The following is a 21,949-nucleotide window of genomic DNA, read 5'->3' as shown; positions in this document are numbered from 1 at the left end:
GGGCTCTCCTGATGTCCTTAGGAAGGCCTCGGCCTCTCTGCCCTGTTGCTGGCCCTCCAGAGGGACTGGCTGGCCCCTGTGTGAGACAGGAGGCTGGACTGGAGGGACCCCTGGTCTGACCCAGCAGGGCTCTCCTGATGTTCTTAGGAAGGCCTCGGCCTCTCTGCCCTATTGGCTCTATAGGCTGTCCTTGAGTGTTGCCCTGAACTTGTCACCTCGGTCCTGTGAATCCCAAGAGGGGCAACGTGACACAAACAGATAAGTTCTCAAAGCCAGAAGAACGCAAGTTTCCACTTTGTAGTCTGTTGAGGCATTCGATGCTGAACTCTCTGCAATCTCTCAACTGATTTAGGCTTAATCCAAACTGGCTCCGGTTACCACGAGAGTCCGCCCCCCTCCCCAGTCCCCAAAATCAAACAGCCAGGAAAGGAACATGGAGTCGAGAACTCTCCCGTCTCACATCCATCCCTGTGGCCCCGGAGGTTGCGAGCGAGCTTAGCAAGAAAAGTCAAGATGTTGAGGCACGGCTGATTATATCGTTCATTAAACATTAGGGAGAGGCCAATTACGCCGCTCGAGAGTGAGATGTTTTACGCCAAAATGACAAAAAGATACATGTAATCATCGAAATGCCAGTTTACAATCAGATAGGATGTGAAATAATCCCTTTAGCAAGCTTAAGCGTTTACATATTAATGGAAGGGAATTGGGGGGGGGGAAGGTGTCTGTCTGGAAGGGCTGCAACTCGAGGTCCTAATCAGAAATCGGCAGCTCTTCTGATCTTCTGGACAAAGAATTAGCTCCCTTCGTCAAAAAGAAAAAAAAATCTGCAGGAAAGACAGTTGTGGGAAATGCTTTTTAATCAGCCTATTTATAGTTCGCCCTGACATGGACAGCCTGGGCAAGTCTGATCTTGTCAGATCTCAGAAGCTAACTAGGGTCAGCCTTGGTCAATTCTTGGATGGGATACCACCAAGGGAATCCAATGGCGTTATGAAGAGGCAGGCAATGGCAAACAACTTCTGTTTATGACTTGTCTTGATCTAGATGGCCCAAGCTATTCTGATGTATTCAGATCTCAGAAGCTAAGCAAGGTCAGCCCTGGTCAGTCCTTGAATGGAAGTCCAGGGGCGCTCTGAAGAGGCAGGCAATGGCAATCCACATCTGTTTGTCTCTTGTCCGGAAAAACCTGATGGGGTCACTGTCAGTCCGCTGAGTCTGAAGAGCACAAAATTATTCTGGCCAGACATTGATGGTCTAGGCCAGGATTAGTCAACCTGTGGTCCTTCAGATGTCCATGGACTACAATTCCCATGAGCCCCTGCCAGCATTTGCTGGCAGGGGCTCATGGGAATTGTAGTCCATGGGCATCTGGAGGACCACAGGTTGACTACCCCTGGTCTAGGCTAACCCAATCTCACCAGAGCAGGGAAGCTAAGCAGGGTCAACCCTGCTTAGGATTGGGATGGGAGACGGCAAGCAAAGTCCAGCGTTGTTATGTAGAGGCAGACAATGGCAAAATCACCTCTGAATCTTTTGTCTTGAAAGCCCTATGGGGATGATTCTGCACTTACTTTGTTTTTTCCCGGTGTGGATCCTGCTGAATTCAGATTGATTTGAACTCGGGTCTTCCTCTATCCTCCTCCCTTGAAACAGAAAGTATTCCACACTTGATTGGGGAAGCTAAGAGTGGGGAGGGGAGCCAAGTGCAGCAGGAGTCTCTTTCTTTTCTTGAATGGGGGCGGGGAGAGGCCTGGAGACAGCAGAGGAGGCAGAATACATCTAAGAAGCAAATCACTGATGAGAGAAGTTAGGGCTTCTGGAGCACAGTCACTTAAAGGGAAGCCTTGCAACTGGGAACCAGGAAGTCTTTGAACTGATGCCCTGGCCAATCAGGGAAGACTGCTTTTCTCCGAGACACAGAGAAGGAAGTAAATTCACAAAAAGCAAAAATCTGCACACTTACTGATGCTATTTTTTTTCAAATATCAAGGGTTATATACACTTTGGGATAATGTGGGGGGAAAGTAGGGTCACTCCAGATCAATCATGCATGTTGCAGAGGGAAAATTTAAAGTGCCCAAAATCAAAATGGTAATCAAATTCATTGTAGACGGGAGGGATACATTCAATCTGGGACTGGGTAAAAAGCCCGATGCAAAATTCACCTGGGAGTTGCCAGAAGTCACCTGTGACTTGACAGCATTTTCCAGCACCACCACCATTATAGCTTGACCACACCCACGCCCACCCACTCACACATCCTGTTGATACAGGGGAAATGTTCCCTGGGTCAGTCTGGGTATGAGTAGTGTATCAATTTTGACCTCCTTCCTCACCCCTCTGGTTAGTGGGGATTGGGTGGGCAATTTTCCGCCAAGTTGGGCTTTTAATGTCTTTTTTTTGGGGGGGGGGTTAACAGGGTTTTATGAGACTTGTAACCCGCTATGAGCTGGTAAATGATAAATTACCTCCCAAACAACAACTTGGAGGTGGAAACCAGTGTGAAAGTTTCCAGGGAAGGACAATGACTGTGAATGCTTCTCCTGAGGTAAACACTATGTGTTAATGGTTCTTGATGACTCTTTGAGTACCTGATAGGAAAGCTATCCATTGGGAGAAAGGCGTTAAATATTGAATAATGAGGGCAGATGGGTGTGGGGCAAAGTAACTGAAAGCTGCTGTGATTAGTTGCTAGTTCTTAAGAGACCCATTGTCCTCAATTATGCATCTCCCTGGGCTGGGGGAAGAGGTCATCAGTAGGTCAAAAACTCTTTCACACACATTCTCAACGTGTCCAGACTTGTATCTGGAAACCTGTATCTGGCTGGTATCCATTTCTGGGTCCTGTTGGGTCAGGTAATGAATTACATTGAGTATTTGTGCCAATATTATAATAAGGGTGTTTTTAGTTTTCTATCTATAAACGGCCTCTCAAGGGGAATAGGGTATATTCCTGCTAATGCTATGCCTTCCTTTCCTCTCCTCCACCATCAGAATTGAGGAAGAATACATAAACAATGCAAAAGATACCTGTCCAGGAGAAATAACAAACATTATGCAGAGTTCTTCAGGCCAGGAGGCCCGTGGTTTGTCTGGAAAAGTAATACAGCACAGGTAAGCTAGTCTACGGTTGGCAACCTCCAGGTGGAGCCTAAATTCCTGGCTGCCCATGATATTGCACCTAATCCTCCTTAATTCTCAGCAAGGCTAGACTTCTAGACCTGTTATTTGCACAACTGGAGGAAAAACACAGGCTGACAGCTAGTGTTTTATAGTGGTTGGACCTCACTCTCAGCCTTTTGGCTGATAGCCAGCTTGGTGTAGTCATTAGAAGCACCAACTTCTAATCTGGTGTGAGGTTTCTTGGGATACCCTGGAGTAGCCAGTCCTGGCCCACCGACCTCACTACAACAAGAAGACTCCCACAAAGGTTTGGCATCACTCTGGAGCTTTAATGGAGCTTGTGTAGATATAACAGATGGTGCAGAAAGAGCCAAGTCAAGGTTCTCTATCATGCTCCCAGTTGACCTCTCCAAAGCTATCAGAGTCACTGGATATCTTCTGGGAATCAGTCCATTCCCAACTGCTGACTCTTGGATGCTTTGGGCTGATCCTGCGTTGAGCAGGGGGTTAGACTAGATGGCCTGCATGGCCCCTTCCAACTCTATGATTCTTCTGCCCTCCACGGCGCCAGCTGGTCTGGATTGGCAGAGGCCCAGAAGACTCACAAGACTCCTCTCTCAAATCTCTGTTGCTCTGCTTCTTCACTGCTCCTGTCTTTCTCAACCTTTTCCCACCACCTCCCTCTCTCACCTGCTTCCTTTTTATACCCTTTTCCTATCCTAACTCCTCCCCCTTCCTCAATCACCTGAAGTTACTTTAACCCCGCCCCTCCTAACAGCTACTCTTCCAGGCTTGAATCCAGTCTTGTGGTTCCTGGCTCCTATTGCTTCCTCAACGGCTTCTTCCTGCAAGAGTATCACAAGGTAAGTTCACAGTAGACTGGTCTCTGGGCTTTTTACTCCCCTTCGCTGTGTCTTCCCTCCTGGCATTTATCTCTTTCCCCTTCTGGGGTTTCTCCTGCTCTTGCATGCTCAGAACCTGTCCCCGCCCACTGCGTCAGCTCTTTGCTCTCAATCTCGTATAAGCTGCCTGTGGGTCCGTCCACAGTGTTGCCCGCCCGCCCTACAGGCTGCCATGGAGTCAGGACGGACCCCATGAGTGCAGCAGGGCTGTTCTCTTTTCCTTGGCCGAGCCCCCACATTTCCAACCCACTTGGGAGAGGGATTGTCCCACCTGGGAGAAGGCTCTGCGAGGGGCTGCTTGGGGGACGTCCTGACATCTGGAGAGCCTAGTTTGATTCCCCATTCCCTCACATGCATCCAGATGGGGGACCTTGGGCTCTCCCCAGCACTGATGAAATTGTTCTGACTGAGCAGAAATATCAGGGCTCTCTCAGCCTCACCCACCTCACAGGGTGTCTGTTGTGGGGAGAGGAAAGGGAAGGCGACTGTATTACTACTACTACTACTACTACTTCTACTATTACTTCTTCTACTTCTACTTCTGTAATCTCAGGGCTCTCTCAGCCTCACCTCCCTCACAGGGTGTCTGTTGTGGGGAGAGGAAAGGGAGGGCGACTGTACTTCTTCTTCTTCTACTACTACTTCTACTACTACTTCTACTTCTGTAATCTCAGGGCCCTCTCAGCCTCAATCCCTCTCACAGGGTGTCTGTTCTGGGGAGAGGAAAGGGAGGGCGACTGTACTTGTTCTTCTGCTTTGGGATTCTTTCAGGCAGAGAAAAGCGGCATATAAGAACCTCCTCCTCTTTCTTCTTGATGGACCAGCGCTCTGACCTGATGCAAGTCTCAGCCCAGGAGGCGATTTGGATGGTCTTCCCAGGTGGCTTTGGCTCAGGAGCTTCACTGAAAGGATGAGTGTTGGAGAGGGGCTGTGGCTCAGTGGCAGAGCCTCTGCTTGGCAAGGAGGAGAAGGAGAAGGAGAAGGAGAAGTTCTTATATGCCGCTTTTCCCTACCCGAAGGAGGCTCAAAGCGGCTTCCAGTCGCCTTCCCATTCCTCTCCCCACAACACACACCCTGTGGGGTGGGTGAGGCTGAGAGGTCCCTGGTTCAATCCCCAGCATCTCCAGTTAAAAGGACCAGGCAGAAGGGGATGGGACCTGGATAGACCAATGATCTGACTTAGTAGAAGCAACTTCCTGTCTTCATTTTTATCAGGGAGGGGCTGTGGCTCAGTGGCAGAGCCTCTGCTTGGCATGCAGAAGGTCCCAGGTTCAATCCCCGGCATCTCTACTGCAAAGGACCAGGCTGGAGGGGATGGGAAGACTGACCTTGACAGACCAATGAACTGACTTAGTATAAGCGGTCCAAATAGACAATCATAGAATCATTGTTGTTGTTATGTGCGAAGTCGTGTCCGACCCATCGCGACCCCATGGACAATGATCCTCCAGGCCTTCCTGTCCTCTACCATTCCCCGGAGTCCATTTAAGTTTGCACCTACTGCTTCAGTGACTCCATCCAGCCACCTCATTCTCTGTCGTCCCCTTCTTCTTTTGCCCTCGATCTCTCCCAGCATTAGGCTCTTCTCCAGGGAGTCCTTCCTTCTCATGAGGTGGCCAAAATATTTGAGTTTCATCTTCAGGATCTGGCCTTCTAAAGAGCAGTCAGGGCTGATCTCCTCTAGGACTGACTGGTTTGTTCGCCTTGCAGTCCAAGGGACTCGCAAGAGTCTTCTCCAGCACCAGAGTTCAAAAGCCTCAATTCTTTGACGCTCGGCCTTCCTTATGGTCCAACTTTCGCAGCCATACATTGCAACTGGGAAGACCATAGCCTTGACTAAACGCACTTTTGTTGGCAGGGTGATGTCTCTGCTTTTTAGGATGCTGTCTAGATTTGCCATAGCTTTCCTCCCCAGGAGCAAGCGTCTTTTAATTTCTTTGCTGCAGTCCCCATCTGCAGTGATCTTGGAGCCCAGGAAAATAAAATCTGTCACTATCTCCATTTCTTCCCCTTCTATTTGCCAGGAATTGAGAGGGCCGGATGCCATGATCTTTGTTTTCTTGATGTTGAGTTTCAAGCCAACTTTGGCACTCTCCTCCTTCACCCGCATCAACAGGCTCTTTAGTTCCTCTTCACTTTCTGCCATTAGAGTGGTATCATCTGCATATCTGAGGTTGTTGATATTTCTCCCTGCAATCTTGATCCCAATTTGTGACTCCTCTAATCCCGCATTTCTCATGATGTGCTCTGCATACAAGTTAAATAGGCAAGGCGACAGTATACAGCCTTGCCGAACTCCTTTCTCAATTTTGAACCAGTCAGTGATTCCATGTTCAGTTCTCACTGTTGCTTCTTGACCTGCATATAAATTTCTCAAGAGACAAATAAGATGCTCTGGTATTCCCATCTCTTTAAGAACTTGCCACAATTTGTTGTGCTCCACACAATCAAAGGCTTTAGCATAGTCAATGAAGCAGAAGTAGACGTTCTTCTGGTACTCCCTAGCTTTCTCCATGATCCAGCGTATGTTGGCAATTTGATCTCTAGTTCCTCTGCCTCTTCGAAATCCTGCCTGTACTTCTGGAAGTTCTCGGTCCACATATTGCTGGAGCCTAGCTTGTAGGATTTTGAGCATAACTTTGCTAGCATGAGAAATTAGTGCGATGGTGCGGTAGTTTGAACATTCTTTGGCATTGCCCTTCTTTGGGATTGGAATGTAAACTGACCTTTTCCAATCCTGTGGCCATTGTTGAGTTTTCCAAATTTGCTGGCATATTGAGTGTAGCACTTTTACTGCATCGTCCTTTAAGATTTTGAATAGTTCAACTGGAATGCTGTCACTACCACTAGCTTTATTGTTGCTCAGACTTCCTAAGGCCCATTTGACTTCACATTCCAGGATGTCTGGCTCCAGGTCAGTAACTACCCCATTGTGGTCATCAGGGATGTTAAGCTCGCTCTTGTATAGTTCTTCTGTATAATTTTGCCACCTTTGTTTGATCTCTTCTGCTTCTGTGAGGTCCCTACCATTTTGGTCCCTTATCATACCCATCTTTGCATGAAACGTTCTCTTCATATCTCCAATTTTCTTGAAAAGATCTCTGGTCCTCCCCATTCTATTGTTTTCTTCTATTTGTTTGCACTGTTCATTTAAGAAGGCATTCTTATCTCTTCTAGCTTTTCTCTGGAATTCTGCATTCAGTTGGGTGTATCTTTCTCTTTCTCCCTTGCCTTTCACTTCCCTTCTCTCCTTAGCTATTTGTAAAGCTTCCTCAGACAGCCATTTTGATTTCTTGCATTTCTTTTTCTTTGGGATGGTTTTAGTTGCTACCTCTTGTACAATGTTGCGAACCTCCGTCCATAGTTCTTCAGGCACTCTGTCTATCAGATCTAATTCCTTAAATCTATTTGTCACCTCCACTGTGTATTCATCAGGGATATGATTTAGTTCATACCTGAGTGGCCTAGTGCTTTTCCCTACTTTCTTCAATTTAAGCCTAAATTTTGCAACAAGAAGCTCATGATCTGAACCACAATCAGCTCCTGGTCTTGTTTTTATTGACTGGATAGAACTTTTCCATCTTTGGCTGCAGAGCACATAGTCAATCTGATTTCTGTGTTGACCGTCTGGTGATGTCCATGTGTAGAGTCGTCTCTTGGGTTGCTGGAAAAGAGTGTTTGCTATGACCATTGTATTCTCTTGACAAAATTCTACCAGCCTGTGCCCTGCTTCATTTTGTACTCCAAGGCCAAACTTGCCTGTTATCCCGGTTATCTTTTGGCTTCCTACTTTAGCATTCCAATCCCCCATGATGATAAGCACATCATTTTTGGGCGTTGCTTCTAGAAGGTGTTGTAGGGCTTCATAGAACTGATCAACTTCATCCTCTTCAGCAGCAGTGGTTGGGGCGTAGACCTGGATCACTGTGATGTTGAATGGTTTGCCTTGGATTCGAACTGAGATCATTCTGTCATTTTGGGGATTGTATCCCAAGACTGCTTTTCCTACTCTCTTATTGATTATGAATGCTACTCCATTTCTTCTGCGAGATTCTTGTCCACAGTAGTATACCTGATGGTCATCTGAATTAAATTCACCCATTCCTGTCCATTTCAGTTCACTGATTCCTAAAATGTCGATGTTCAGTCTTCTCATTTCTTGTTTAACCACGTCCAGCTTGCCTTGATTCATGGATCTGACGTTCCAGGTTCCTATGGAATAAAAATCTTTACAGCATCGGACTGTCTTTTCGCCACCAGTTACTTCCACAACTGAGCGTCCTTTCGGCTTTGGCCCAGCCGCTTCATTCATTCTGGCGCTACTCGTACTAGCCGTCTGCTCATCCCCAGTAGCATATTGGACACCTTCCGACCTGAGGGGCTCATCTTCCAGCGTCATATCGTTATGCCTATTGGAACTGTCCATAGAGTTTTCATGGCAAAAATACTGGAGTGGTTTGCCATTGCCTTCTCCAGTGGATCACCTTTTGTCAGAGCTCTCAGCTATGACCTGTCCGTCTTGGGTGGCCCTGCACGGCATAGCTCATAGCTTCACTGAACTACGCAAGCCCCCTTGCCACAACAAGGCAGCGATCCTTGAAGGGGGCATAGAATCATAGAATCATAGAATCATAGAGTTGGAAGGGGCCATACAGGCCATCTAGTCCAACCCCCTGCTCAACGCAGGATTAGCCCTAAGCATCCTAAAGCATCCAAGAAAAGTGTGTATCCAACCTTTGCTTGAAGACTTCCAGTGAGGGGGCACTCACCACCTCCTTAGGCAGCCTATTCCACTGCTGAACGACTCTGACTGAGAAAAACTTTTTCCTGATATCTAGCCTATATCGTTGTACTTGAAGTTTAAACCCATTACTGCGTGTCCTTTCCTCTGCAGCCAGCAGAAACAGCATCCTGCCCTCCTCCAAGTGACAACCTTTCAAATACTTAAAGAGGGCTATCATGTCCCCTCTCAACCTCCTTTTCTCCAGGCTGAACATTCCCAAGTCCCTCAACCTATCTTCATAGGGCTTGGTCCCTTGGCCCCAGATCATCTTCGTCGCTCTCCTCTGTACCCTTTCAATTTTATCGATGTCCTTCTTGAAGTGAGGCCTCCAGAACTGCACACAGTACTCCAGGTGTGGTCTGACCAGTGCCGTATACAATGGGACTATGACATCTTGTGATTTTGATGTGATGCCTCTGTTGATACAGCCCAAAATGGCATTTGCCTTTTTTACCGCTGCATCACACTGCCTGCTCATGTTTAGTTTACAATCCACAAGTACCCCAAGGTCTCGTTCACACACAGTGCTACCTAGAAGCGTATCCCCCATCCAGTAGGCATGCTTTTCATTTTTCTGACCCAGATGCAGAACTTTACACTTATCTTTATTAAATTGCATCTTGTTCTCATTTGCCCATTTTTCCATTGTGTTCAGATCTCGTTGAACTCTGTCTCTATCTTCCGGAGTATTTGCCAGTCCTCCCAATTTGGTGTCATCTGCAAACTTGATGAGTAGTCCCTCCACCCCCTCATCTAGATCATTAATAAATATGTTAAAAAGTACCGGGCCGAGCACCGAACCCTGAGGTACCCCGCTACTCACCTCTCTCCAGTCTGATGAAACACCATTGACAACAACTCTTTGAGTGCGGTTCTCTAACCAATTCCCTATCCACCTAACGATCTGAAAATCCAGATTGCAGTCCTTCAACTTATCCATCAGAACATCATGGGGAACCTTGTCAAAAGCTTTACTAAAATCCAAGTAAATGACATCAACCGAATTTCCCCGATCCAGCAAACCTGTTACTTGGTCAAAAAAGGAAACTAGGTTGGTCTGGCAGGACCTGTTGGAGACAAATCCATGCTGACTTCCTTGGATCACCAAATTGTCCTCCAGATGTTTGCAGATCGCTCCCTTTAATATCTGCTCCATTATCTTCCCCACAACAGAGGTCAGACTCACTGGTCTGTAGTTTCCCGGGTCATCCTTCCTCCCTTTTTTGAAGATCGGAATAACGTTTGCTCTTTTCCAGTCCTCCGGGACATCTCCAGTCCTTAAAGAGGTTCCGAAGATGATGGACAAGGGCTGTGCAAGTTCTCTGGAAAGTTCTTTGAGTACTCTCGGGTGCATTTCATCTGGACCAGGGGATTTGAACTCATCCAGTGCAGCTAAATGCCTCTCGACCACCTCTCTATCCATGTTAACCTGCCACCCAGACACTATCCTTTGGCTACAGCCATCTCTAGATGTGCCTAAACACTTAGACCTGTGGGAAAAAACAGATGTAAAATAGGCACTAAGCCTTTCTGCTTTCTCTGCATCTTTCGTTAGAGTTTGTCCATCCGCACCCAACAGCGGGCCTATTGCCTCCTTTACTTTACGTTTGCTCCTCACGTAACTGAAAAATCTTTTCTTGTTACAATGGGCTTCCCTGGCCAATCTTAGCTCACTCTCAGCTTTGGCCTTTCTGATGATTGATCTACAGTGCCTAGTAACCTGTAGGTACTCTTCTTTAGAGCTCTGTCCTTCCCTCCATTTCCTGAACATTTTCCTTTTCTTTCTTAGTTCCTCTTGAAGTTCTCTGTTCATCCAAATAGGCTTCTTAGAGCTCCTGCAGTGTTTTCGTCTTTCTGGAATAGTCATTGATTGAGCATGCAATAGCTCTTGTTTGAGTAGCGCCCACCCTTCACATGCTCCCTTCCCTTCCAGCATTCTCGTCCATGGTATGACACTCATCATGTCTCTGAGTTTATTAAAGTTTGCCCTACGAAAATCCAACATCCGCGTCTGGCTACAAGCTTCCTTGGCTCCCCATCTCAAAAGGAATTCTATGAGGACATGGTCACTTCCCCCTAGGGTCCCCACCTCCTTCACCTCATCCACCAACTCTTGCCTGTTGGTCAGTATTAAGTCCAGTATGGCTGAACCTCTTGTGGGTTCATCTACCATTTGATAAATGAAATTGTCAGCCAGGCAGGTCAGAAACTTGCATGACTGAGGACGCTTCGCAGAGTTTGTTTCCCAGCACACATCTGGGAAATTGAAGTCACCCATGATGACAAGGTCCTGCCGTTTGGATATTTTCTCAAGCTGCTCACAAAGTGCAGCATCCACATCCTCTCGTTGGTCAGGCGGTCGGTAGCAGACACCAACCACCACACTGTTTGTTTTCCCCTCGCTTATTTTCACCCAGATGCTTTCCACTGTAGATATGCTCTCCTTCACTAGAATTTCCTGACAGGTAAGCCCTTTTCTCACATACAGTGCCACTCCTCCACCTCTTCGATCTATTCTGTTTTTTCTGAACAGTTCATATCCATCCACCATTACATTCCAGTCATGAGAATCATTCCACCAAGTTTCTGTGATGCCTACTAGATCATACCTTTCCATCAGCATGAGAAGTTCCAGCTCTTCCTTTTTATTGCCCATGCTTCGGGCGTTAGTATAAAGACATCTGAATCCTTTTACTTTTGGTTCCCTATGAGCTGGCCTTGCCGGTTGGGCTGCCTCTGATAGTTTTCCTTCCATACACTCCCTATGTTGATCGTCTCCTTCCCCTAGTGGCTTTAGTTTAAAGCTCTCCTGATGAATCTCCCCAGGTTCCTGCCAAACACATTCTTCCCCAGTTTTGATAAGTGCAGTCCATCAGGTGCTAGTAGGCCTTCCTCAAGAAAGCCTATCCCATGGTCCCAGAAACCAAATCTCTCCTGCCGGCACCAACTACGCAGCCAGTGATTCACCTCCATTATCTTCCTCTCCCGACGCATTCCTCTTCCCTTGACAGGCAAGATTGAAGAGAATACCACTTGTGCCCCCATTTGCTTGAGCTTCCTCCCCAGATCTTGATAGTCTTTTTTAATAGGAGCGATGGTATTCAGGGACATGTCATTCGTTCCCACATGGACCATCACAAATGGGTAACGATCCGTAGATTTGAGGAGTTTGGGCAGCCTTTCTGAAACATCTTTAATTTTTGCCCCTGGCAAGCAACACACCTCTCGGGTTAGGGGGTCGGGCCCAGCCACGTGGCGATCCATTCCTCTTAGCAGGGAGTCTCCAATTACCAGTACTCTCCTTTTTTTTTTCTTCTCAACTCCATTTCCTTCTGTCCCCGTGGCCTCTTCCCTTTGTCTTAGAGTTTGTTTTGGGACCTCTTCCCTTGTTGACCCTTGCACCTCCTCTGCAAGGGCCTGAAATCTATTCTGGAGCTCCAAAGGCCCCGAGAACTGTCTCGCCCTTCGCCGTTCAGTCTTTTTCCGAACTGCCTGCAGAGGCTCCCTATTGTGGTCAATCTCCTTGTCCTCTTCAGGACTGGTTGTATTCTCTTTATTCTCTTTATTCCATGTTGCAGAGCTCTGGACTACGAACTCCTCCCCTTTCTTGCTTTGGGTCAGAGTAATAATTTTGTTTTCTAATCCCCTAATCTTTTCCTCCAAAAGTTTTACCAGCTTACACTTGGGGCAGCTGTAGTCCATCTTGTCTTCTGGGAGGAAGGCAATCATGTCACACTCACTGCAGATGATGGGATGAGTGTCCTGGAGGTCCATTGTAATGTCTAGGCAGTGCAAGTACTAGGGAAATATAATCTACTGATATAATCTACTGATTCTAATTGCTCGGCCAAGAACCCCAGGCTAAGAGCCACAGGCCAAGAGCCCTTTGTCTCTTGCCAAAGGCTCGCGCCTCTGGTGAGGAGTAGCCCTTTTTAATCCTCCCAACAATTACCCAGCAATCACCTCACCCAGGCAGAACAATAGCCTCACCTGGTCAGCAGCAACTCTCCCCAGTAGCTCTCTCCACGTGCTCTCAGTTGTCTGAGCTCTGCCTATGGTGAGGAGTAGCCCTTTTTAATCCTCCCAACAATTACCCAGCAATCACCTCACCCAGGCAGCACAATAGCCTCACCTGGTCAGCAGCAACTCTCCCCAGTAGCTCTCTCCACGTGCTCTCAGTTGTCTGAGCTCAATCCTGATTTGGATCTTTGATTTGGTATAAGTCATCTTGGTGTGTTTGCATGACCATCCTGTTTTATTCATTATTTATCATACAACATGTGTCATGTGGTCAGGAGCTCTGCAGATTCTCTGGCAGCCATGCAAGGGACGTTTGAAGGTGGTTTGCCATTGCCTGCCTCAGTGTCATGACTCCTGGTGCCCTTTGGAGGAACTCCCACTCAAATCCTTGGGGGTCTCCCATCCAAACACTGGCCGGGGTCAGCCCTGCTTAGCCCCCAAGATCTGACTGGGCTGGGCTATCCGGGCCAGGCCTACAAAACAACCCTCTCATTCTGACAAGGAAACACAAACTGACATTGGCGCTTGCCATCCGAGGTGACTTTCCGAACAGACCCCGTGACGACCCCTTCCTTTCTCCAATTGGCTGCTGGAAAGGTACCACCCCAGTAGGCATGCTTACTCCGTGCCGATGCCGGGCAACAGACCCATGCGGCGTTGTGTATGTGGGGGGGGGGAGTGTATTCCAGAGATAATATTGAGCGGAAGAAGCTGGCATCTGTTCTTGCGTCTGTGGAAACACCTGTTGAATGGAGGCTGGTTTGGGAAGAGCCGGGCGAAGAAAGACAGCTGTCTCGGAGCCAGCGGCAGCGGGAGACGCTACCAGGATGGTCTGGTGCCAGTCAGAGCCGTGCCAGCCTATTTGGCGCCGTGTCAAGTATCTGGGTTTCCACTCGGCGTGCCAGCTTGCAGTCGCCGGGAATTCTTGAGCGTTAGCCGTGCCGTCGACCCCCTTGCGACGGGTCCGTAATCCTTTCTGGGTCCACGCCGGCCTCCCGCCCTCTAACTCGCCCACACCCCAAAATAAAAGGTAAACGCCGTCGCGGCAAGCTGAATACCTTCGCTGCAAACTGTGTGAAGACTAAGCAACAGACGAAGGTTTTTGGCCGGGCCTTGTGAATCTGCTGGGCCCGTCTCCCTTCTGGAACGTTCTCCCTCCCTGCAAAGCAAACAACGGTTTTATCTCCGGCAAACACTGTGCTAACCTGCCTGTGTCTTCAGCCTGGGCCTCTCAAAAAGTTGGAAGCGGCAGAGCATTGGCTTGGAGAAGTCCTTTTTTGGGGGGGTGGGGGAATGGCACAGAGGTTGTTGGGAGGAGAAATGTTGAGTAAGTAGCAGGTTTCGGGAAGTTGGTGGTGCCCATGAACCAAAGAAAACTCCAGGAGATTGGGAGCACTTCCCTTGGTCTCCTGAGCGCTTCCGGGTCAAAGCTCAGACACGGAATATTCTGAAATCTTAAACATCTGTTTGGTTAGTGAGTTTTTTTTCTTTTCTTTTCTCGTCTTTTCTTTTTCTTTTTTTAGCCATCCTTTGAAACTCTGTGGCAGCGGTGGCCAAACGGCTCTCCAGATGTCAACCGACTACAATTCCCATAAGGCCTTGCCAGAACATGCTGGCAGGGGCTCATGGGAGGTGTAGTCCAGATATCCTCAACCTGTGGTCCTCCAGATGTTCATGGACTACAATTCCCATGAGCCCCTGCCAGCATCTGGAGGACCACAGGTTGAGGATCCCTGGTGTAGTCCATAAACATCTGAAGAGCCACAGTTTGGCTTTCCCTTGTTGTTGTTTTTGTTGTTGTTGTTAGGTACGAAGTCGTGTCCGACCCATCGCGACCCCATGGCCAATGATCCTCCAGGCCTTCCTGTCCTCCACCATTCCCCGGAGTCCATTTAAATTTGCACCGACTGCTTCAGTGACTCCATCCAGCCGCCTCGTTCTCTGTCGTCCCCTTCTTCTTTTGCCCTCGATCGCTCCCAGCATTAGGCTCTTCTCCAGGGAGTCCTTCCTTCTCATGAGGTGGCCAAAGTATTTGAGTTTCATCTTCAGGATCTGGCCTTCTATGGAGCAGGCAGGGCTGATCTCCTCTAGGACTGACCGGTTTGTTCGCCTTGCAGTCCAAGGGACTCGCAAGAGTCTTCTCCAGCACCAGAGTTCAAAAGCCTCAATTCTTTGACGCTCGGCCTTCCTTATGGTCCATTTTCCTAGAGATGCAAGAAAGGCCCTCGAGCCAGGCTCACACACAACCTCCTACACCCACCCACTCACAATCCGCCATTTCTGTCAGATGGCCATCTAGCCTCTGCTTAAAAACTTCCAAAGAAGGAGTCCATCCGAGAGCCAGTCTGGTGTAGTGGTTAGGAGTGTGGACTCCTAATCTGGCATGCCGGGTTCGATTCTGCACTCCTCCACATGCAACCAGCTGGGTGACCTTGGGCTCAACACAGCACTGATAAAACTGTTCTGACCGAGCAGGAATCTCAGGGCTCTCTCAGCCTCACCCACCCCACAGGGTGTCTGTTGTGGGGAGAGGAAAGGGAAGGTGACTGTAAGCCGCTTTGAGCCTCCTTCGGGTAGGGAAAAGCGGCATATAAGAACCAACTCTTCTTCTTCTTCAGTAATATCAGGGCTCTCTCAGCCACTCCTCCCTCACAGGGTGTCTGTCGTGGGGAGAGGAATGGGAAGGCGACTGTAAGCTACTTTGAGCCTCCTTCGGGTAGAGAAAAGCGGCATATAAGAACCAACTCTTCTTCTTCTTCTTGCCAACTGCCCAGATCCTGCTCTTCTCTCTCCCCCACGCTGGGCAGCAGAGGACAAAAGGAACGGTTCCCTATGTGAAGTTCAGAGAACAAGAAAGTTCGACTCTCCCCAGCTGGCTGGCTGTTGTGGCCCTTTGATTCCTGCATTGAGTTTTTCTCTTTAAAAGAAACAGGGGAAATGATTTCCATCGCTGCCCCCCCTCCCCCTGTACTCCACCGCCTTTGTAGCCGCATTTATAAGCTTTGCCGTCCACCCTTCCTTAGAAAGCGTTATGAGGATCAATATTTAGACAGAATAAGCCTTAATCACAACAGAGTTCTGCCTCATTAAAGAGGGATTCCCTTTGCTACCTTCCAAGGGGAAGGTGCGGGGCGGAGGGAGCAAACACTAGCCACCGGTTGCCGATTTGTGAGTCATCCCTGCTTCTTGGGGGTAAACAAGGAAAGATCCCCACCGCCCCCATCTTCTTCCAGAACAGGCTTTTCTTCAAGTTCACCCATGACTGCTTGCTAAAACGTGAAAGGGGGAAACAACAATACCCGGCTGAGATTAAGCAAAAACAGTAACCTCCGGGAAGAGATGGGCTTCAACTTCAGAGAGAAGGCAGATGCAGAGATCGTAGAAAGGTTTGGGGAGGACAGGCAAAATGACTACATGGGCCCACCCGTATTCAGAAGCACAGTGCCTTGGAATACCGGTTACTGGAGGAGGAAAACGTGGGTTTCCATCTCCCACTTGTAGGCTTTCCGGAGTAGGGCTACCAGACACCCACTGCTGGACTCCTGTCCCCTGCTAGCTGGTAGAAGGGGAAACTACCCCGAGAAAAGAGGGAAATGCAGCGAGGTGTCTACATCACTGCCCTATTTGACCAGGAAGTGACATCACTTTAAGGCTATGCGTGTCTTGGGGCCTACTTACCTGCGGGACTGCCTGCTTCCCTATGCCCCCCTGCAGGGCTCTTCGCTCTGCAGGAAGGAATCTGGTGGTCCTGGGGCCCTGGGAAGCGCACCTGGCCTTGACCGGAGCCAGGGCCTTTTTAGTCATGGCTTCTACCTGGTGGAATGAGCTCCCAGACGGGCCCTGAAGGAGCTCTCTGGGTTCCGCTGGGCCTGCAAGATGGAGCTCTTCCGCCAGGGGTGGGGTTGAGTCCGGGTGCGATGAGTACCGGCAGGGTTAGTCAACCTGTGGTCCTCCAGATGTCCATGGATTACAATTCCCATGAGCCCCTGCCAGGGCCTGGTGGCGGTGGGAAGGGGAGGAGCCCCAACCATATTCTGCAGGATGGCGCCCTTTCTGGGGTTTCTCAAAGCCTGAAGGATGTTTCAGGGGTTTCTCAATGGGGATAAAGGCTGACAAAGCCTGAGCTAGATCTGGGTTAGTCAACCTGTGGTCCTCCAGGTGTCAATGGATTGCAATTCCCATGAGCCCCTGCAGCGTTTGCTGGCAGGGGCTCATGGGAATTGTAGTCCATGGACATCTGGAGGACCACAGGTTGACTACCTTGATATTTCAGACCCCTTTCCCTCTGGTTTCTTAGGTTCGGTACAAGACCGACCTAGAACCATTTTTGGACCACTATTCCATCTCTGGTGGTCCCGGTCCATTTATGCAACTGCTTCTGAGGATGAGGGAATGTTTTTTTTTTCCCCCTGCTAGGCTGTAGAACATACTGCTGTCTTGTGTGAAATTGGAGTTTGGGGATTTTAAGGATCTTTTTATGTATTATTGTGTATTGGTGCTTTTACGCTTGCGGTTTTTATTATGATCTGTTTTTATTGCATGTATGGGTTGTGAACTGCCATGAGCCAGTGATGGGAGCAGTATACAAATCAAATAATAAATCAATGAATGGAGGATGCCATGTAGAGCAGTGGTAGTCAACCTGTGGTCTTCCAGGTGTCCATGGACTACAATCCCCAGGAACCCCTGCCAGCGTTTGCTGGCAGGGGCTCATGGGAATTGTAGTTCATGAACATCTGGAGGACCACAGGTTGACTACCCCTGATGTAGAGGGTGGAGCAGATTTCTTCTCTCTTGCTCCAGAGGGATGGACCAGAACCAATGGGATGAAATTAATGCCAAAGAAATTCCGTCTAAACCACCGGTCAGTTCCTCTGGAGGGCCAGCAACAGGGCAGAGAGGCCGAGGCCTTCCTAAGGACATCAGGAGAGCCCTGCTGGGTCAGACCAGGGGTCCCTCCAGTCCAGCCTCCTGTCTCACACAGGGGCCAGCCAGTTCCTCTGGAGGGCCAGCAACATGGCAGGGCGGCTGAGTCCTTCCTCTGATAAAAAAGTAGGTGGGGCAAGGTGGGGCTTTTGCCCAGCAAGGCTTCTGATTGGCCACTTGAGATCTGATTGGCTGTGCAGGTTTTAGAAATAGAACGTTGTTCGCTGTCACCAAAGCTCAAGGCTCTTCATTGTGTGACTAAACATAAGCTACAGCAGCCTTTGTATAGTTTGCGGTTGCCAACTTGGGAAAGAAAATTTCTGGGCATTCTGGGGGTGGAGCCTGGGAAGGGTGGGGTTTGTGGAGGAAGGAGGCCCCGGCAGTGTATAATGCTATAGAGAACTGACCCTCCAAAGCGGCGATACAATATGCCTGCTCTTGTGCTCTTAAACAACCATACAAAAAGAGGCGGAATTGTTGGGAGACGCAGTTGCCCATCTGCAGAAGGTCATCCCATTTGGGCCCCTGAATTTGGACTGTCTGAAATTTTTAATGTTCACGTCACATAACGCTCGATTGTCCCGTTTCCGTCCGGGGACCAAACCGACCGTTCCGCTTGCAGAGAATAAACTTGGGGTCCCCTGAGAAGGGAAAATGGATCTATGGGAATAAAGTTCCCTCATTTGGCTAATTACACTGATTTTATGAATATTGGGCCTTTTTAGCCGCTCTGAAACAGATGGAGTGGAAGGAATGGGGGAAGGGAGGGAGGGGGAGTCAACACACTCCCAGGAAAATCAAAAGGAGGAAATGCAAACTCACCGCGCGTGCAGATGAATACCTGCGACGATATGCCTTCTCCGGCATCCGACACGGCAGATTTCCCCTGGGAAATCTCTGTCAAGGGACTACAGGTTGTTCTGGCAGAACAGATCAGAACATCTCTTGTGTTGCACCCGATCCCCGTCCTAAAACAGAGCTCAGTCTGGTCCCAAACTGGAATCCATGAAATGAAAAATGGTGGGGGAAGTATTGACACAGAGGCCGAGATCGCCACGATAACCTTTATTAACGCAGCCAAGTTCTACTACAACCAGCAAGTACACTCCAAATAGGTCTTATGTAGCTTGTGCTCCCACCTAACGTTCCTTCATCCTCTCCTGTGCCTAATACATGACACTCCTCCCTCCTAGTCAACATACCTGGGCCATGTTTTTTCTCTAATTGTGGGGTGGACGGCGGAACTCGGATTCAGGCAATGATTTGAGCATAGAATCATAGAGTTGGAAGGGGCCATACAGGCCATCTAGTCCAACCCCCTGCTCTACGAGTTCCCGACCTGGCTGTCTGGCCTCTAGTCTGGAGGGGGACCACATTGCTTTCACTGGGCACTGCCTACCTGCCTTCCCCATCTGGCTGAGAGGGCCACAGGTCTGGGGCCACAGGGAGCGAGCTGGCAGGCACTATAACAACAGAGTCCAAGGCCTGCAGATTGATAGTCATTGGGTTCACGTCGCAGTGGAATTCTCTGCCATCTTGGGTGATGGCCCTGTAAGAGGAAGGACCTTGGTAATATGTCCTGGAAGCCAGCAAGGACTCAAAGCATAGTTCCGTAGAAACACGAGGTAGTTGGGGAGAAGACTCACTGATGGCCACCCCCGTGTCCTTACTAATAAGCCGCTTGTCCAAAAAGTCAGGTGCAACTGGTCAAGCAAATTCGTTAACCAGTAGCGCATGAGCAGTTTGGTAGTCAAGCGGCCTGTCGTGGTGCAAGGGGTGACGTGTTGCACCTGGAGGAAGCTTGTGAGGCGCTGATGCCCTTCGGCCCATATAATGCATGACCGTGATCTTTCGTAGTCCTAACCATTTGCTCTGCCTGCCCGTTAGAGGACAGGTGGAATGGGACAGATGTAATGTGTTGGATGAGCATGGAACTTCATGGATGTCAATTATGCCCCATTTCGCCTGGAGGAGCATTGTCCATGGAGTCGCAATGGGTCGGACACGACTTCGCAACTAACAAGAACAATATTGCACAGTATTTTACAGTATATTGCACCCACATTTGGCTGGCTGTTGAATTGATGGTATATTGCATAGTATAGAATGGTAGACTAATGTTGTCGGACAAGCGGAGAATTGGTTCCTTGGAACTCTGGTGCTAGAGACACTTTCTGCAAATTACATGGACAGCAAACGTCACAAAAAAGGAAATGCTAGTGCATAAAGCTTGATACGTCGCTGGGAGGTAAAACCATGGAATTCCGGCTAACTGTATCAACAGGGGCAGCACATCAAAATCACAAGATGTCCTAGTCCCATTGTATACGGCACTGGTCAGACCACACCTGGAGTACTGTGTGCAGTTCTGGAGGCCTCACTTCAAGAAGGACGTAGATAAAATGGAAAGGGTACAGAGGAGAGCGACGAGGATGATCTGGGGCCAAGGGACCAAGCCCTATGAAGAGAGGTTGAGGGACTTGGGAATGTTCAGCCTGGAGAAAAGGAGGTTGAGAGGGGACATGATAGCCCTCTTTAAGTATTTGAAAGGTTGTCACTTGGAGGAGGGCAGGATGCTGTTTCTGTTGGCTGCAGAGGAAAGGACACGCAGTAATGGGTTTAAACTACAAGTACAACGATATAGGCTAGATATCAGGAAAAAAATTTTCACTATCAGAGTAGTTCAGCAGTGGAATAGGCTGCCTAAGGAGATGGTGAGCTCCCCCTCATTGGCAGTCTTCAAGCAAAGGTTGGAGACACACTTTTCTTGGATGCTTTAGGATGCTTAGGGCTGATCCTGCGTTGAGTAGGGGGTTGGACTAGATGGCCTGTGTGGCCCCTTCCATGATTCTATGAATAAACATGGTGGCATTTGAGCCACAGGATCGCCAAGAGTTGGGCATGACCCAATGTCTAATGTCATCATCACCCTACAATGACCACACATGTCCAAGGCGACCAAAGAAACTCTGAAAGAAAACTGATGCAGAACTGTGCTGGATTCAGCCAAAAAAGATTAATATTCAGCTCACTCGAAAACTTCCCGTTGCCAGCAAACAAACTCGAGAGCGATCTTAACGTAATGCAAATCTGCTCCTCTGTTTGTAGGGGAACCGAAATTAAAATTGCTCTGTTCCAAAGATAGGTGAAGTACAGATATATGGAAATCAGTTGATTTCCAAAGGAAAAGAAAGTTATTCATGAATCTTAATGTTTCTGGGAAATAAGAAGGGTGTTTTTTTTAATTAGGATTAACAATATTATCTACTAAAAATGTGCCCAAGCATATAGTTCCACAGAAGGCCTGTAGCTACACCTAGAATGTCAAAATAAAACCTCTCTTTCCCCCTCCCCCAAGAAAGCAAGAAGCTTGGGTGATAACTAATTTAGATAATGCTAATTATTTTGCTTAGGACTTGTGGGGGATGGCTTTTGCGAAGAAGTTGATCAGGGACAAGTTTTCTGTTGAAAAGATCCCGTTTATTCTAAAGGTGTCCGGAGAACTTTCTTGTCTGTTCAACCTGTGGTCACAGCTGTATAAGGAAATTATATTTCCCGGAGAAAAGGAGCATCAAAGAGAGGGGATAAACATTAAAAAATAAAAACAGATTTATTACTGTCACTATGGAAGTTCTCTCTCTGTTGGTTTTCCAGGCTGATTTGGAGCTCCTAGTCCAGGATTCTCCAACGTAGTTCCCTTGAGTGCCCAAACTGCTTACTGGTGCTCACCAAGTTTTGTTCGAAAGTGGGTGAAGCAAACTGGACTCTTGTCCAATTAAATTTGGGATTACACATTTCATTCACTGCGCAGATATTTAAAAACATGGCATGGGCAACCCCTCCCATGGCACAACGATCTTCACTGTGTGATTGACGTTATGCCGAGGCAGCCATTTTGAACCTGGCTCCGCCTCCTGCAGCAGCCATTTTGTGGTTGCACCCATCACACACGATCGGAGGTCGATACTGAGGGTGCGTCCTGAAGTCAGGAAGGCAGGCAGGGAGAGGGGTGCCAGAGCTGGAGAATCGGGTCTGGGAAAGTGCTGGGATGGACTGCAGGATGAAAAAAGTGGACGATTCCAAAATTGTAACAAAGGAGAGACAGAATCTATCCAGTGGCTTAATCAAGTATATGAAGATAAAAAGTATCTTATGTCATTTATTTAGACTTTGACTCTGCCAAAACGGTCTC

General features: G+C 48.4%; 1 long non-coding RNA gene across 2 annotated transcripts in view; it reads left to right on the top strand.

Annotated features, from left to right (window-relative positions):
* The first annotated feature begins 3,922 nt into the window (after positions 1-3,922).
* The window catches only part of LOC143828858 (uncharacterized), a 34,401-nt gene continuing 16,374 nt past the window's right edge, over positions 3,923-21,949 (top strand). For both annotated transcript variants that reach the window (XR_013227940.1, XR_013227939.1), the window contains exon 1: positions 3,923-3,989. This is a non-coding gene — a long non-coding RNA (uncharacterized LOC143828858). The remainder of the gene's footprint in view (positions 3,990-21,949) is intronic.

The sequence above is a fragment of the Paroedura picta genome, chromosome 2 (genome assembly GCF_049243985.1).
Source record: "Paroedura picta isolate Pp20150507F chromosome 2, Ppicta_v3.0, whole genome shotgun sequence".
In the NCBI taxonomy this organism is placed as follows: domain Eukaryota; kingdom Metazoa; phylum Chordata; class Lepidosauria; order Squamata; family Gekkonidae; genus Paroedura; species Paroedura picta.
The sequence above is the reverse complement of the archived record's forward strand: the minus strand, read 5'-3'. Positions and strand labels throughout refer to the sequence as shown.